Source organism: Mixophyes fleayi, chromosome 2, assembly GCF_038048845.1.
Source record: "Mixophyes fleayi isolate aMixFle1 chromosome 2, aMixFle1.hap1, whole genome shotgun sequence".
Taxonomy (NCBI): domain Eukaryota; kingdom Metazoa; phylum Chordata; class Amphibia; order Anura; family Limnodynastidae; genus Mixophyes; species Mixophyes fleayi.
Window position 1 is genome coordinate 260,231,588 of NC_134403.1, and position 15,355 is coordinate 260,246,942.

Here is a 15,355-nt window from a genome sequence, read left to right on the forward strand (position 1 = left end):
AGTCTCTGTAATGATGACCATTTCTTTACCTCAGAGAATTTTTTCCAGGTAAAGAGCGCTTGTTAATCTTCGTGTGACATCACGTGCGTGTGCTCTCACAATCTGCATAATACAATGTAGTACTGTAATGGCCAAAAGAGCGCGCAATATCATTAGTGCTGATCCTTTGCTGAGGTTGGTCTCTACAACTCTCCCTGACTTGTACTCCCTAACAGGGGAAGATTAGAAACTTAAAGTAGCTCTGGAAAAAATGAATGAAGTGGCCTCATGTGGGAGGGACCAAAACAACTATAGGTGGGGCAACTCAAATGTAGGCGGGATTTAGAACTACTAGAATTTGATTGTAGTAACATTTAGGAAAACCTAGATGTGATGACTTAAGACACAATGGGTCATTTCTAAAGCAATGCAGTGAAAAAGCTACCAGTCCTGTGTTAGACAAATACATAAATGTTTTTGTATTGACTGTGACTGGCTAATGCCTCTGTGCTCCAACTTGTTTAGTTGCCTACTAACAAATCCTTCCAAAAATCCCTTCATAGAAACATATCTGACTTTGGTTAATAAGTTTAACTATTATGAAACATGTTGGCTCAATTGTATTTGATCAGTCTCCTAGAGCAGCATATGAGCACGTCACCGCACTGTTGCATCTTCCACTCTCTATAATATCTACTATATAAATGCCTAGTGGCGTGTGTGGGGAAAAAAAACAAGCTGCAGCGCCACCTGCTGGGCAGAGTTATACACTGACCTATATATTTTTTGAAGGAGAAGTGACAGTTGGGAGTGGTTGCCGGGGGTGACAGTGGGGAGTTTTTAACACCTTAAGTAGCTTGATGAAGGATGTGGCGATGAAGATGAAGGATGAGGTGATGGAGAAAAATGATTAGGTGGTGACATGTGGACAAAACCACATTAAAAAAGGGCGCTTGCATCGGACGTAACGCACTTCCCCTGAGGAGGCCAGGGCTAGGCCCAAATGCATGACAAGAACCTTTTTAACACCTTAAGTAGCTTAATTTGACTAGAATGCATGAGTATCATGCACGGGTTAACTTGTATTATATATATGTGTTCCATTTATCACAACTCTCTGTTCCCTATTCTCCAACCAGTTTTTGATCCAAGTACAAATGTTGTTTCCTAGACCCAGTTCCCTTATTTTGTAAACCAACCTCTTGTGTGGCTCTGTATCAAAGACCTTTGCAAAATCTAAGTAGACCACATCTACTGTGCTGGCCAAGTCTTAGTTCCCACTAACTTCCTCGTAGAAACTAATTAGATTAGTTTGACATGATCTATCCCTCAAAAATCCATGCTGATTCCCACTAATAATCTTATTGCGCACCAAGTAATCCTGAAAACTATCCCTTAATATACCTTCCCACTATTGATGTTAGGCTTACAGGTCTATAATTCCCTGGATGTGATCTTGTCCCCTTTTTAAACAACGGAATCACATCTGCTATTCGCCAATCTCTTGGTACTGAGCCTGATGAGATTGAATGAAAATTAATAATAGCGGTCTAGCTATTTCTGAGTTTAGCTCCATAAGAACCCTTGGGTGTATGCCATCTGGACCTGGAGCTTTATTTATTTTAATATTCTTCAGTCACCTTTGGACTTCTTTCTCTGTCAACCAAGTATTAAGTAATGGCACGGTTTCATTTATATTTTTATGTATTATTCCTACCATTTGTTCCTCTCTAATAAATACTGAAGAAAAGAAAGTGTTTAATACCTCTGCTTTTTCCTTAGTATCATTTATCAATTCACCCATCTCACTTCTTAGCGGTCCTATATTATCTTTTTTAATCCTTTTGCCATTTATATACTTAAAAAGCTTTTTGGGGTTTGTCTTATTTTCTTTTGCAACTTGATTTTCATTTTCAAATTTAGCCAGTCCAATTTCCTTTTTGCATGTTTTATTACATTCCTTGTTCCTATGGTAGGACTCCTCAGACCCCTCAGACTTAAACAATTTAAATGTACGCTTCTTCCTTTGCATTTCTTCCCTTACTATTTATTTAGCCATATTGGTTTAGACTTAATTCTTTTACATTTATTTCCCATAGGAATGAATTTATACGTGTTTGTTTCCAACAACATTTTAAGGACATCCCACTTTTCTTCCATATTTTTTCCTTAAAAAACTTAGTCCCAGTCTATACACTTTATAAACTCCTTTAGCATATTAAAAATTGTCTTTCTAAAGTTTAAAGTCCTAGTTGATCCCTTATACTGTTGCTTCTGGAAACTAATTTCAAATGAGACCATATTATGATCACTATTTCCCAAGTGTTCCCTTACTTGAATATTTGATATTACGTCAGTTCTTCTATTAATTGGGACATATAATGGTCTTTTAGCATGCACAGAAACCTATTTCTCCTAACTGTACCACAGGTCTCAGTACTCCAATGAATGTCCGGATAATTAAAATTCCCCATAATCAAAACTTGACCTAGTTGTGTAGCCTTTTCAATTTGCTGTAGAAGTTGGTCTTCCTCACTCATACTAAAATCTGGCGGGTTATATCATATCCCTATCAGCAACTTCCCCAAACTTTTTCCTCTGCTGGATATTTCCACCCACAATGCCTCTATATTATCACCAATCCACAATATGCCGAGCTCGAGGACCCGGGAGACAACACACTGTTTGGCATGCACGGTCCTGGTAACAGATTGCCCTATCCTAATAATTAAATCCCCTATCACCACAATCTGCCTGGGTCCCTGAGTAACTTTGGTCCCTTCTATGCTGGAGAGACCATTCCCCAGGTTGCTAGAGGAAGCAGTGTTACCCAACTCTACCAATTCTGAACTGCCTTCCACAGTATCTTCATCCAATCTGGCAAATCTGCTGGGATTGCATAGCTCAGAACTGGCCTGCTTCTTCCCCCCTCTGCTACTCCTAGTAACTGTTACCCAGCTGCCTGCCTGTGCATCCTCCTCTTTCTCTGCTCCACCCTGCTCAGCTAACGCATCAACGGTGAGCTGTAAACTCTTCTCCAGGTTGGCAATCTCTCTCAATGTTGCAATGGTCTGCTTTAGATCAGTTACCTGGGCTTCTTAAGAGACCAATTGCTCACTGTAGTATAAACCTTGGAACAATTGCTCCAAGTGTGCATACATATGACAAGATATGCATTGAGTGAGATCATCAAGCCTGCTACCACTCATCTTATTATGGCTAACCTAACTTCTTATAGCCTACAGTGAATTCGAGAGTACTAACCTTCGCTAGCCACTTAAAAGATTAAACCCCTTCCTGGATTCAACTCCTTACTGGATCTAACTCCACACTTTAAACAAACAGTACTTGAAATCAAAAAGCAGTGGAAATCACAAGCTCAATGAAATTGCTTACCACCACCTGTTAAATAGAGCTTGCACTAACCAGCTGTATCAAGTAATGCAATTAGACCACACCCACTAGCTCTAACAGAAAAAAAAAGACACTTAATAAACACACAGAAAAACAAATCTCCTTCAATAAACACTCAGAATAATTCCCCAAGGTATATCACTCTCTCAACACAACACAGCAATCCTTACTGGATCTAACTCCACACTTTAAACAAACTGCACTTGAAATCAAACAACAGTGGAAATCACAAGCTCAATGAAATCACTTACCACCACCTGTTGTAATATGTGAAAAACAGCTTAAGCCAATTATGAGCGTTGCCCCCAAAAATGCTGTGCAACTATATTTCAAATATACCACATTTGCCACTGTTATATTGTAAGTGTCTGGTACTTCATGTCAGCATGTTGCATTAATGGTTAGCAATTCAGTCTCCTAGCACTGGGACCAGGAGTTTGAATCCCAAACAGGCCTCATTAGTGTGGAGTTGGGCCTTAATCATTAATGAAAGTAAATGTTCCACCATTAAAATAGGATACAAGGGCCTAAGTATGTGGCATTGGAGGGGGAGTTACATTTATAATCAGGAGGCAGATTTATCATTGGGGTTGGCCATGTGTTTGTTAAACTTTGAAAGGTTTTCTAAAAGTAAAGCAAGTATGTGTATTACAGTATTGTATGCGAATAATAGAGAACTCACATGTTACATCTCCTAAGCTCCTGCAAGAGCTGGGGCTGGCGCCACCGCAGATCACTCCACCTTAGCTGCAACTGAACCACAGAGCACCGGCGTTGAAAATGATGCCACGGATACCTGCGGACCCTTTGGTAGGTCTGCAGTTTCATCTCATTTGAGATGTAGCGTCCCGAGGGCATTCCACACTCTCAACTCTCTTCTTGCAAAGCTAGCGGAACTCATCTTGGACACCAAAATTGACACTCCAATACTCTGCTCTGTGATTGGTTCTCTGAGCACGTGTGGGCAAACTCACGGCACTTGCAGATCAAGTTACACCTGTGAGCAAAATGTCTGTCATTCAACCATAGTATCCTTGCAGCGGGATTGAGTTAACATTTAGTGTTGAGACATGTACGCTGCGCTTAGCAATTAGGATAAGACATGTACACCTAGACTTGCAATTTAATGGGTCTTAGAAGCAGCTGTGCTCTTCCTTCAGTCCTGCTCTTTTTCCATGATTCTAGGCAGACACATTTGTCTGTGGGACACTTGGAAGACATTATTGCAGTGAGTACTCTTTGATATGTTTTAAGAGATATTACATAGCTGTTTACAAGAGGGTAATTCACTGTTTATACATCAAGCACTTTTAGTGTAATTTGTCATTTTACATGAACCATGTATTTTATTTTCTGGTGAAAAATGACACATTTTGAGATACACTCTGCTACTGGGTTTTCCACACTAAACCAAGGAGTAAGTACACTATAGCATTGGTGGCATGAATCATTGTAATGTATTTAAGTAATATCTTTAACGTGGCCCAATAAAAAAAAACGTAAAAAAAACTCTATCAATAGGCCTTATGTTTTGCTTTTGCACTCTCCTTAGATTCTCTGATGTTGTTTCTGAAATATTCTACTTTTTGTTTGGTGCTCCGATCCTGGATTTGGATTTTGGTGAGTAGTCTGTCCCGTAAACTAGGCTGATGAAGTAGCTAGAGGAATGGAATCTATCCACTTTACTTTATTTATTCAGGCCCTCAGAAGGGGACTATTGGCCGTTACTGTTGGTTGAGAAGTGACTAGCACGATTTGCAATTACATACACCTTGTATGGTTAATATTTTGAATCTTTGAACTGTTGAAGTTTGTTCTGATGCTGACTTATATGTATTATCAGGTTATTCACTCATTTCCAATTTGGGGATGTTGCTTTTGCCAATATCTATGTTGTGTTTTTTATAACTGCCTTTTGGTGTCTTACAATGGTGTATTTTTTACATTTTATGTTGCCCTATTAACAAGGTGTGGTTCTGACTTTTGGCCGTCCACTTGTGTACACGCTACGCATCTTCAATTCAAATGCACAACCAAGAGGAAGAGATTACGCAACAAGTTAATATAATAGCTCCTTGTCGGTAGGCGATTAATGATGTGAAAAAATAGTAAAAATAATAGGTTGAAACTATCCTTTAATTTTTTGCTAGTAAAAGAGTGTCAAGTATTATCTTGACACTTGTTTTACCAGTGTAAGCCATGTGGTTTTGAAGGCCACATTTGTCCCTAGATAATGTGCACTGTAGTGTCAGAGTAATTGGCCAAATGTACATGTCACTTTCAGACAATTATCCACCCAGGACAATGAACACACATTTAGCTATGTGTGTGTGTGTGTGTCTGTCTGTTTTTGAGTGTCTAAATTGTAACATTCTAATGTTATGTTCCATGGTTTAGTTCCATCAGAACTTCGCTCCATCAGAACTTCCCCCAACCTGTCTAGCTTCAAACGGGCCTTAAAAACCCACCTCTTCCTTAAAGCCCTCCAGTCCCCTACCTAATTGACCTCCTCCCAGTCTCCCCCTACCCCCCTCCCACTCCTGCCCTCCCTCCTTACCAGCTCTTATCTCCCTCCTTTTCATTCTCCTCTTTCCCCCTCTCCATCTCTGCCTCTGTTCTCCCTATTCCCTCTTCCTACCATTGCGTCTCTGTCCGTCCTACCCTCCCCTTAGATTGTACGCTCCTTCGAGCAGGGCCTCCTCTCCTTCTGTTCTCCACCACCTTAACTCTGCTCTTCAGCTCCTTGTCTCTTCCACGAGGTCCTCCTGCTCTTCTAACCCTCTCTCTACCCCGCTTGGGGCTCTCACCTCTCATCTAGCTGTACATTGAGCTTCGGAGTTACTGTGCTTTTTGTTAACTGTACCGTGCTGTCTCACCCTGTATCGTGTTTCTGTCTGTCGCTGTACGGCGCTACGGATAGCTAGTGGCACCCTATAAATAAAAAAAAATAATAATAATAACACCTTCCACTAAATGTCACTCCTTCACCTACTCCAGCCACACAGCTCACTATTCCAAATTATTCTCCATTATCCATTTCTCTGCCTCCTTCCCCTTCTCAGCCTCCTGCCCATTCACACTCCTCAGCACACCCCTCGGCACACCCCTCTGCTTACCCCCTTGGCCAGCTCTCTGCTTACCTTACTGCCCAGCTCTCTGCTTACCCCCTTGCCCAGCCCTCTGCTTACCCCCCTGCCCAGCACTCTGGCTACCCCCTTGTCCATCCCTCTGGTTACCCCCTTGTCCATCCCTCTGGCTACCCCCTTGTCCATCCCTCTGGCTACCCCCTTGTCCATCCCTCTGGCTACCCCCTTGTCCATCCCTCTGGCTACCCCCTTGTCCATCCCTCTGGCTACCCCCTGGCCAGCCCTCTGCTTATTCCTCTGCCCAGCCCCATGTCCATTCATTACAGTCGGTCACTCCCTGCTGACCCAGAGAGTTCAGATGCTTCCTCCGAGCCCTCAACATCACGGGTCACTCAAAGGCAAAAACTTGTTACAGCCTCCAAGCGGGGAAATAAGAAGAAGAAAAATGAAATTTAATTTTTTGATGTGTTTTATTTTGTTTGTTTACTTTACCATCAATGTCATAAAATTAAAAAAAAAAATTTTAACAAATTTTGGACTATCTTCTGTAGTTTAAAAATGCAGATATGGGAAGAGCTAACATCTTGTTGATTGTGAGTGCAATGACAAAATAATACACTGACTCCACATAACTCAAAATACTAATAGCCAAACCACAACATTACTGTTTACTATAGAAATGGAGAAGTACAGAAGTGGAAGCTACTCAAATCAATTTATAGGCCATAACAGGTGCCATTTCTACTGTAGATAAAAATGCAAAAGTCTTTGTTGCACACATTTGCAAATGTATGTTTAAGCCATCCGCCACGCCAAGGCGCTTTTGCTAGTAGGATGGTCCTACTCTAAACAATGAGAGTCCCATATATTTGGGCCATACATATGTGTTTTTAAATTGAGAGCCAACTTACCAAAGAGGTACCCCAGAAGCCTCCAAACAGCAATTCAGTGCCAGTACCCCCTCTCAGCTACTGACACCAACATGCCTTCTCAGACAAATACAGAAGTGGAAGCTGCTCAAATCAATTTATAGGCCATAACAGGTGCTTGAAAGGGTGGGGTTATCCTGCAAGGAACATACACACAACATTTTTTCCCCAGCACACTGCTATAGCCAGCAACAAACAGATCTACTATACAAATGGCCCAGCAATGTGTTTCCAAAATGGCATTCAAATGTTGTTTGTGTACAAGTTGTTGGTGATTGGAAACAAACACATACACAAGCATCTTTCCACCCCCCCCTGGTATTTTAAACTCATCATAAACCAAGGTACATTGAAAAATAAAAATACTAGTTTTGTTGGCTAACATTGTTTGAGGCACAGGGACAAGTGTGTAACGTCCGTGTACACTTGATTTGTGTAAAGTGTTAAGCATGGATGTTTAATTGTGGCTTTTCTTACAATTAAAGTTAAATTTTGAGCTGTCTGTTCCTTATTCTGTTAAATATGTGTGTACCTCTTAATCTAGAACAAGCAAAGGTTTTATTGTCCTGTTTTGTGTGTTGTTTGAACAGACTTGTCTATGTGTCCTTATTTCACAAATTAAGGGAAGAAATGCTTGATTATATATGCAGTTTAGCCCAAACATGTTGCATTATAGTGCACTTTAAAATGAATATGTGATTTGCAAATGCTTTCAACATCACATGAATTTAATATAAAACACATTCTGTAAACGAATGACCAAAGAGAGTACTCATTAGCCCCACTTGCAAGGTAACATGGTTTTATTAGTGCATTTACTTGTAGTAGTTTAGTGTGTCAGTTATAAAGTAAGCTAATCCTGGGAAGATTTTGAGTAGGGTTAGGGCTGTTCCAAGTATAACTCAACCTATCATATTGATTTTTTGTTTGGTGCCCTGGGTTTTTTAAACATTTTTGCCAATTAAATATAAACGCTAAAACATTACTGTAATCACCCTTACTTTGTGACATGGATGTGCAAAGTTGTCCATTACCAGCTTTGTACTGCTTTCCTTTCCTTTACAACTCATTACATCTAGGTCACAGCATGGCCCTGCAGGCATGGTATATTCCTCACATAGTAGTACTAGTATTACTTAGGTACCCAAAACAATACTTAGTCAAGGGAGATATTTCTAGATGCACATGTTTGGAAACCCCTATGTTTGAGTGGGTTGGGGGGGGGTAAATCTCCCTAGGGAATGTGTGGCAGTGGTCAGTAATAGCTGCTTGATTACTGGCTCTTACACTCCAGTATGCCATAATTCACTGCAGCTCACCCCTCCTCTGCGGGGACGATTTCTCCTTTGGGCTCTGACACTTCACTCTTCTACCATGCCTCTTCTAGCAACCCTCACTCCAGGGTGTCTTCCATGCAAAATGTCCCCCTCTTTATTGGGGTTCTCTTTAGTTACATGGGGTTCTCCCCCTCTCTGGGGTTAGGGACTCCTCCCCTCTGTATATGCAGCCACACTACTGGTTTTATACAGTAGATACCAGGTTCTCCTGGTCACAGTAGTTCCACAGCTACTCACAGTTCAGCCAGAATCACAGTGTAGCTCATCTCCAACACATATGCAGCTCCTACATGCAGCCACTTGCAGCAATCCCCTACTTCTCTCTGGGGTCTCTGCTCTGGGGACTCTCCCCCTAATCAGGCACACTTGCCCTTGCGCAGTCACCATGCTCAGACTCCCAGGCAAAGCCTGGGAGGAAGCTCCCAGGTCCCCAGCTACATCTCTCCTTGTGTGTCTTCTTGGGTGTCTCTCTCTTATTCCCCTTCTCGGACAGCACCATAGCAACCAGTGTTTGTCACTTTCACAAACACCTAGCTTTCCCTCTAGATGACCCCTCCCGTATTCACTGGGGTGCAGGGTTTATTAAAATGCCACTAGGGGGCATTACATACATTAGGAAGCAAGTTTAATAGGAAAAGGACATAAAGTGTGATTGTGTGACTGCTGGTCTCAACTGGAATTGTTGGAAATGTTGCTGAGGTTTGTTTTTTTATTTAATTTTAAAATTGAAGGGTGAGGTGTGTGCTCCAAATCACCCAGTGCAGTCTGTGACTGTGCTGGAGGTTTGGGGCTTTGAACCCAGGCCAAAGCGAAAGGGCCCTGTTTCCTCCCTATCCTTCAGGAGTCTAAAGGCCCCAGAGAGGGTAGAAAGTTTTTCAGGCCCTCCTTTGCCGAGGCTAGGGAGAGCCCCTTTATATCCCCCACCTCCGGAGACAATAGTCTTCAAAACCACCTCCGCCGCCAGGCTCCATTGGGCCCCTTTACCCCACGGTTGGCGAAGTTTCCTCCCCCAGGGCACTGGTTCTTCAGCTCTTCTTGTAGGAAGGGAGCCTCAGATGACTTAGGGAGAGAGGGTCGTCCATAAGGGTCTATACCCAAACCTCTTCAAACGTGCTCCACAGTAATCCTATTTTATTTAAAAAAAATGCTTTGTGATAAGTGCTCTGTGTCCAACAAATAAATACGTCCCTGCATGCACCAGCCTAATGGTCGGTGTGTTTCAGAATTTTTCGACTCAAGCCAAAAGCACAGGACCAAGAAATAAATAGTGATGACTGGATGTTACAAGTGCTTATTGCTCGTGCTCAGTGAGCATACTCTGTTCACAGTGAGGATTTAAACAGATGCTGAAGATGCGTATGACACCAAGCCATTGGACTTGATTGTGGCAACTTTGTGGTTTGCCTTTGTCTGTGGGCAAGAATAGTAGCAAAATGGGGATTGTGACAGGAATCCAAATGTTGCAATGTGATTGTAATATATAGTGGCCTAGAAAGCGTTGCTGCAAACTATTGAAACATTTCAGGACCCTACTTTGCACACATTAACTGAGGTAATGCTAAAATGGTATGATTAAGGTAAGTTAAAATGCCATGTTGAATTTGCAATCTAATAAAGCTTAACAGGTGCCACACTAAAAGAATGCTTATATACTAGCTACACAAATATAACTACTACTAGCTAGTTTAAACACAGAAAATATATTGTTAGTTACGGGTAAGGGCTGTATGCAGGCTCGGACTGGCCTGCAGGGCAGCAGGACTATCCACCGGTAGGCCCCGCCACATTATAGCCACGCCACCTCCGTTGTTAGGGAGGAGCTAAGAAAACAGCTGACTCCCGACTTGCATACAATTCATCTTTTGGACATACGCGAGAACAGGAAGGGACAGATGCGTTTCACGCAAGCACCTTCCTCTCCAACAGTAACAAGCACGGACAACGAGAAACATCCTCTGATTTCAGCACACTAGGTACCCGGCCACCATCTCTATATACATCCAAACTGCAAGTAAACAAAGCTAAATTTGAAAGCATTGCAGCAATAACCATGTGATATATGTGGACAGTGATCTGAATATTTATATTGCACTAGCAGAGACTTAAAGAAATAACAATTCCCATCTTCTGGACTTGTATGCTATGAACATTATTTTATTGAGATATCAGTGACTGTGTTATATCTGGATCAATGCAGCATTTATACCCACTGCCATTTGCCTCCCAGTAGCTAGACTAGTCCAGGTCTATATACCTAGGTTTGTCTGATTTTTTATGTATGTTCAATTGATGCCATACCATATGTATGTATATAGAAATCAATGCCTCATAATATAAATACTGTGGTTTAATTGGAGTATTTTATTTGTCTATATTAATGTATTTTTATGTATTTTAACCAGGATTCAATAAATTGTGATAAAACTAACATTAAATGTTATCCCACTAATTGAACCGAGCCTCTTGCTCACAGCCTAATACAAGATATAGAAAAATCCGAATTGTATTCAAGATAAAAGAATGCAAAATTTATTATTAGCATTACACTTGGAATAATACATAAGTCAATGAGCGCTTAACTTTCAGTATATTATTAGTTCGTAGAGAGGGATAACCTGTGTTAATGCTGCTCTTGCAACAGTAGGGGTAGAGCGCAACTCCCCCCCCCCCCCCCCCCGTTTTTGCCAAACACTCCCGTTAAACACACTACCACACAGGTGCAGAGAGTCGCGTCTGGGCTCTCTGAACCTGCGCGGTAGTGTGTTTTTCACTTTGAGCAGGGCAGATGAGAGTAGGAGTTCCGGATATCCAACCGCCTAGAGGAGCATGAGCAGGTTAGTAACTAAGTGCGCAGTCAGCCTGTCATTTTAAAAGAGAAGGATGAGCACACTACATTCTTTATATACTACACTATGGTGCTAGCTGTCCTTCGTGGGCTGACCACTCTCCCTTTAGTGTCTGGTCTCGCCTCTATGATGGCTGGCCACACCCCCTCTGGTGGGGCCCTAGCGTTGCAGTCTCCCAATGGGCCCTTCATGCCCCAGTCCGATACTGGCTGTATGTGGCAGTAAATTAATCAAGGATGGAAATTATATATATTTTAAGTATCCATGGACCTAAATGGGCCCCAAAGGAAAATGAAGCCAATGGTGTGTATGAGAAGAGGGTGAACAGCAGTATAGTAAGCAGAAGACACTTCATTGGTAGTGATTGCTGACACTATTGCAGGTTACTATTTATTTTTATGAGACATTAACACATAATTCCACCACAATACATACACACTATAAGACACTGGCAGTTGACTTAAAGTTAATTGGGTTTTGACCAAACAATCAGGCCAAACTAAAGATTCACATAGGCAGGGTTGTTGAATTTTAAATAATCTTTAATGTGTCATAAGACAGGAAATGCAGGTTCCCTAAATGCATCACATCTTTTCCTGTGGATGAATAAAATTACTACCAAAATATTAGCTCTGAAATAACTGTAATGTGTGCACTTTCTTTATGTCTTTCTGCAGGTGAAGGTGGCCAGTGTAACATAACATGCAAGGGATCTTGTTAGCCTTAACACAGTTCTCTACAGAATAGTGCATTGTGGCTTAATGCTATATATTGGTTGGGGACTCTGGTTTTTTTAGGATTGGGAGAGCTTAACATCATGTCTTAAACCTGGGTATTTGATTATGTTGTCGAGCCACACACACAAATCAGCTTGTAACTGCATAAGCTGGAATACCCATAAATTCTATGCTGCACCCACACTTTAAAATACAAGTACAGGTAATTTTACAATACACTATAGTTACTTACAATCTTCACCTGGGTGCAACTTCATGGTAGCGCATGTGGGTCCAACAATCTGTGGTTGAAAAGGTCACACATTACTTCATTTACCAATGTTACATGTTTAGGGTAATAACCAAAGAGTTTTAAGATTTATTTGCTAAACCTTTGTAAACACTGTAGTCCCACTGTTTTTGGATCAATGTTAGGGACTAATAATTGAAAGCTCCTTGCCATTGCCTGACAAACCCATTGTGCCATTTAATTAATGTTATTTTTAAAACTGCATATGGGTCATGTTAGAAGATGTGAAAGCCAAGTCTGAGTTTCTAATCTTTAGGATGTTGATGTTTGGACATTAGGCATTACTGAGTTGCTCTCAATTTTTTCAAACATTATTGAAACATTTTGTTTCAAAACAAATGCTTGACATATATAATGTCACTCACCGGACCGTGAGTGCCTCTTCCCGGACATTTAGGAACCGTGGCCGTCCTCCATCCTGAGGGTCTGCACATGCGCAGCCCTTTCCTATACTTCAGTGTATGTCCCTTTAACTCAATTGGCAGATCAGGCAACACTCCCTATATTAAGCACCTGTGGTCAACACCACGTTGCCTGATCTTGGAGTCTCATTCCCCATGAGTCTCTGAAGGTGTTCCTATGTTTCCTCGTGTATTCAGCGCTGCTGATTCCTGTGGTTTCCAAACCACTTCTACCTCTGTGGTTTCTAAACCACTTCTACTATTGTGGTTTCCATACCACTTCTACCATCAACTGTATTATCGTGACTGTTGGCTGATTCCTATCCGCTGCCTCCGTGCACTACAGTCTTCTATACCACTTCAACGCTATCATATTCCATTGTGACTGTTTGCTGATTCCTATCCGCTGCCTCCGTGCACTACAGTCTTCTATACCACTTCAACGCTATCATATTCCATTGTTTGCTGATTCCTACCCGCTGCCTCCGTGCACTACAGCCTTCTCTCCACATCCACTCACCTGTTCATCATCAAGTCTGTGAGCTGATTCCTATCCGCTGCCTCCGTGCACTACAGGCTCCAGCTTGTAACTCGTCTGTGTTCATCATCGTGACTGTTAGCTGATTCCTATCCGCTGCCTCCGTGCACTACAGCCTCCAGCTTGCAACTCGCCTGTGTTCACCATCGTGACTGTTAGCTGATTCCTATCCGCTGCCTCCGTGCACTACAGTCTCCAGCTTGCAACTCGCCTGTGTTCACCATCGTGACTGTTAGCTGATTCCTATCCGCTGCTCCTGTGCACCTCAGCCTCATCTCATCTCTCCCGTGTTTCCCCGAGACTGCTGCTATTATTACCATCTGCTTCTCTTCGTGATCAACAGCTCCTGGTCTACTCTGCTCTCCCGTGTTCCATCGCTATTGGTACCTGTTGGTTGCTACTGGTTACCTCCGTGTGTCCGCAGAGCCCTGCTGCTGCTGTCAGCGCTATCGTCCACCCGCTGCTGATCCGCTCTCCACGCCTTCCTGTGTCCTGCTGGTCTCTACCCTCCTGTCAGCATTGGATTCGTATCTCATCAGCTACTCCTCTGCTAGATCATCTCCATTCTCCTGGGTCCTCCATGAGTCCAGTTCCACGTTCTACTGATTCCTGTGGATTCGTGTCCCTGTTGGTCTACTTACCTGTGCGCTGCACCTACTAGACTCTTCCTCCAGGGACTTCTCATCCTGCCGGCCTCCGGCCGCTCAGGTATCGCTGCACTCCTATCTGACTGCCTACTTCTGAACCACGGTATGCATACTTCTCATTGACTGTGCTGGTGTATTGCATACCTTGCTGGACTGTGTTGGTTCTCCTCTGGAGTCTGCTATCCGCTGAGTCTATTGCCATCATTGACTGTGTTATCTTGTGCTGGATTACTTCAAGAGACTTTCTATATTTGCAGACCTGTTCAGTCATTTATATATATTGTGCATATTATTGTGGATCGTGTTTAAGGTGTCCGTGTACATCCTGTGTTGCAGCCTCTCCCCGTACACCTCCTCACATATATATTCAGTGGTACAACTTGCTGAAGGCAGACCACTGATCCCTGTTTCCTGTATCACCTGTTCCAGTATCCTCTCACATAGCAGTGGTACAACTTGCTATCGCAGACCACTGACTACCCGGATACCTCCACTTGGATTCCATTCCTTCGCTCAGACAGCGGTACAACTTGCTCTCCGCAGACCGCTGACTCTCATCACCTCCTCGTTGCTGTTGGACATTCCTCCTCACTATAGCAGTGGTACAACTTGCTATCGCAGACCACTGACTACCTTCACGTGTCCTTGTCCATACAGTTCCTCGTGTATTAATACCTCCATATTACCAGTGCTGCTAGTCATAGACTTTCCTGAGCATCTCATCATCTACCATTGCCTGTTCCGTGATCACCCTGCTACCAGAGTACTCTATTACCATCTACATTGCTCTGGTAAGCCTACCACCTGGTGATCCCTGGGTAAAGACTCCTAGTGCCCGTGACATATAATGACCACAAGATTAGGAGAGATGCAAACGCATTTCCAAGTATAATTAAAGGTTGCTATACAAGTTGACAAGCATTTGTAAAGGATGTGGTTTTTGGGAAACAATTACACAACCATTTATTCGTGGCCAATGTAGATTCACATATCAGCTTCAACTTTTTTACACTAGATAGCACTGTTGTATTTGACATTTGAGCTTTACAGGAAAAAGTAATGATAACTTAAATTTACCTTAAAAGTAGTTATCAATGACATACTGCCTGAAACTGACACCCTTCATGAGAATCCCGCTGTCTATCTGCAGGC

General features: G+C 42.4%; 1 protein-coding gene across 1 annotated transcript in view; it reads left to right on the forward strand.

Annotated features, from left to right (window-relative positions):
* LOC142138918 (acidic mammalian chitinase-like) overlaps positions 1 to 15,355 on the forward strand; it is a 55,910-nt gene that overhangs the window by 18,081 nt on the left and 22,474 nt on the right. The window lies entirely within an intron of this gene.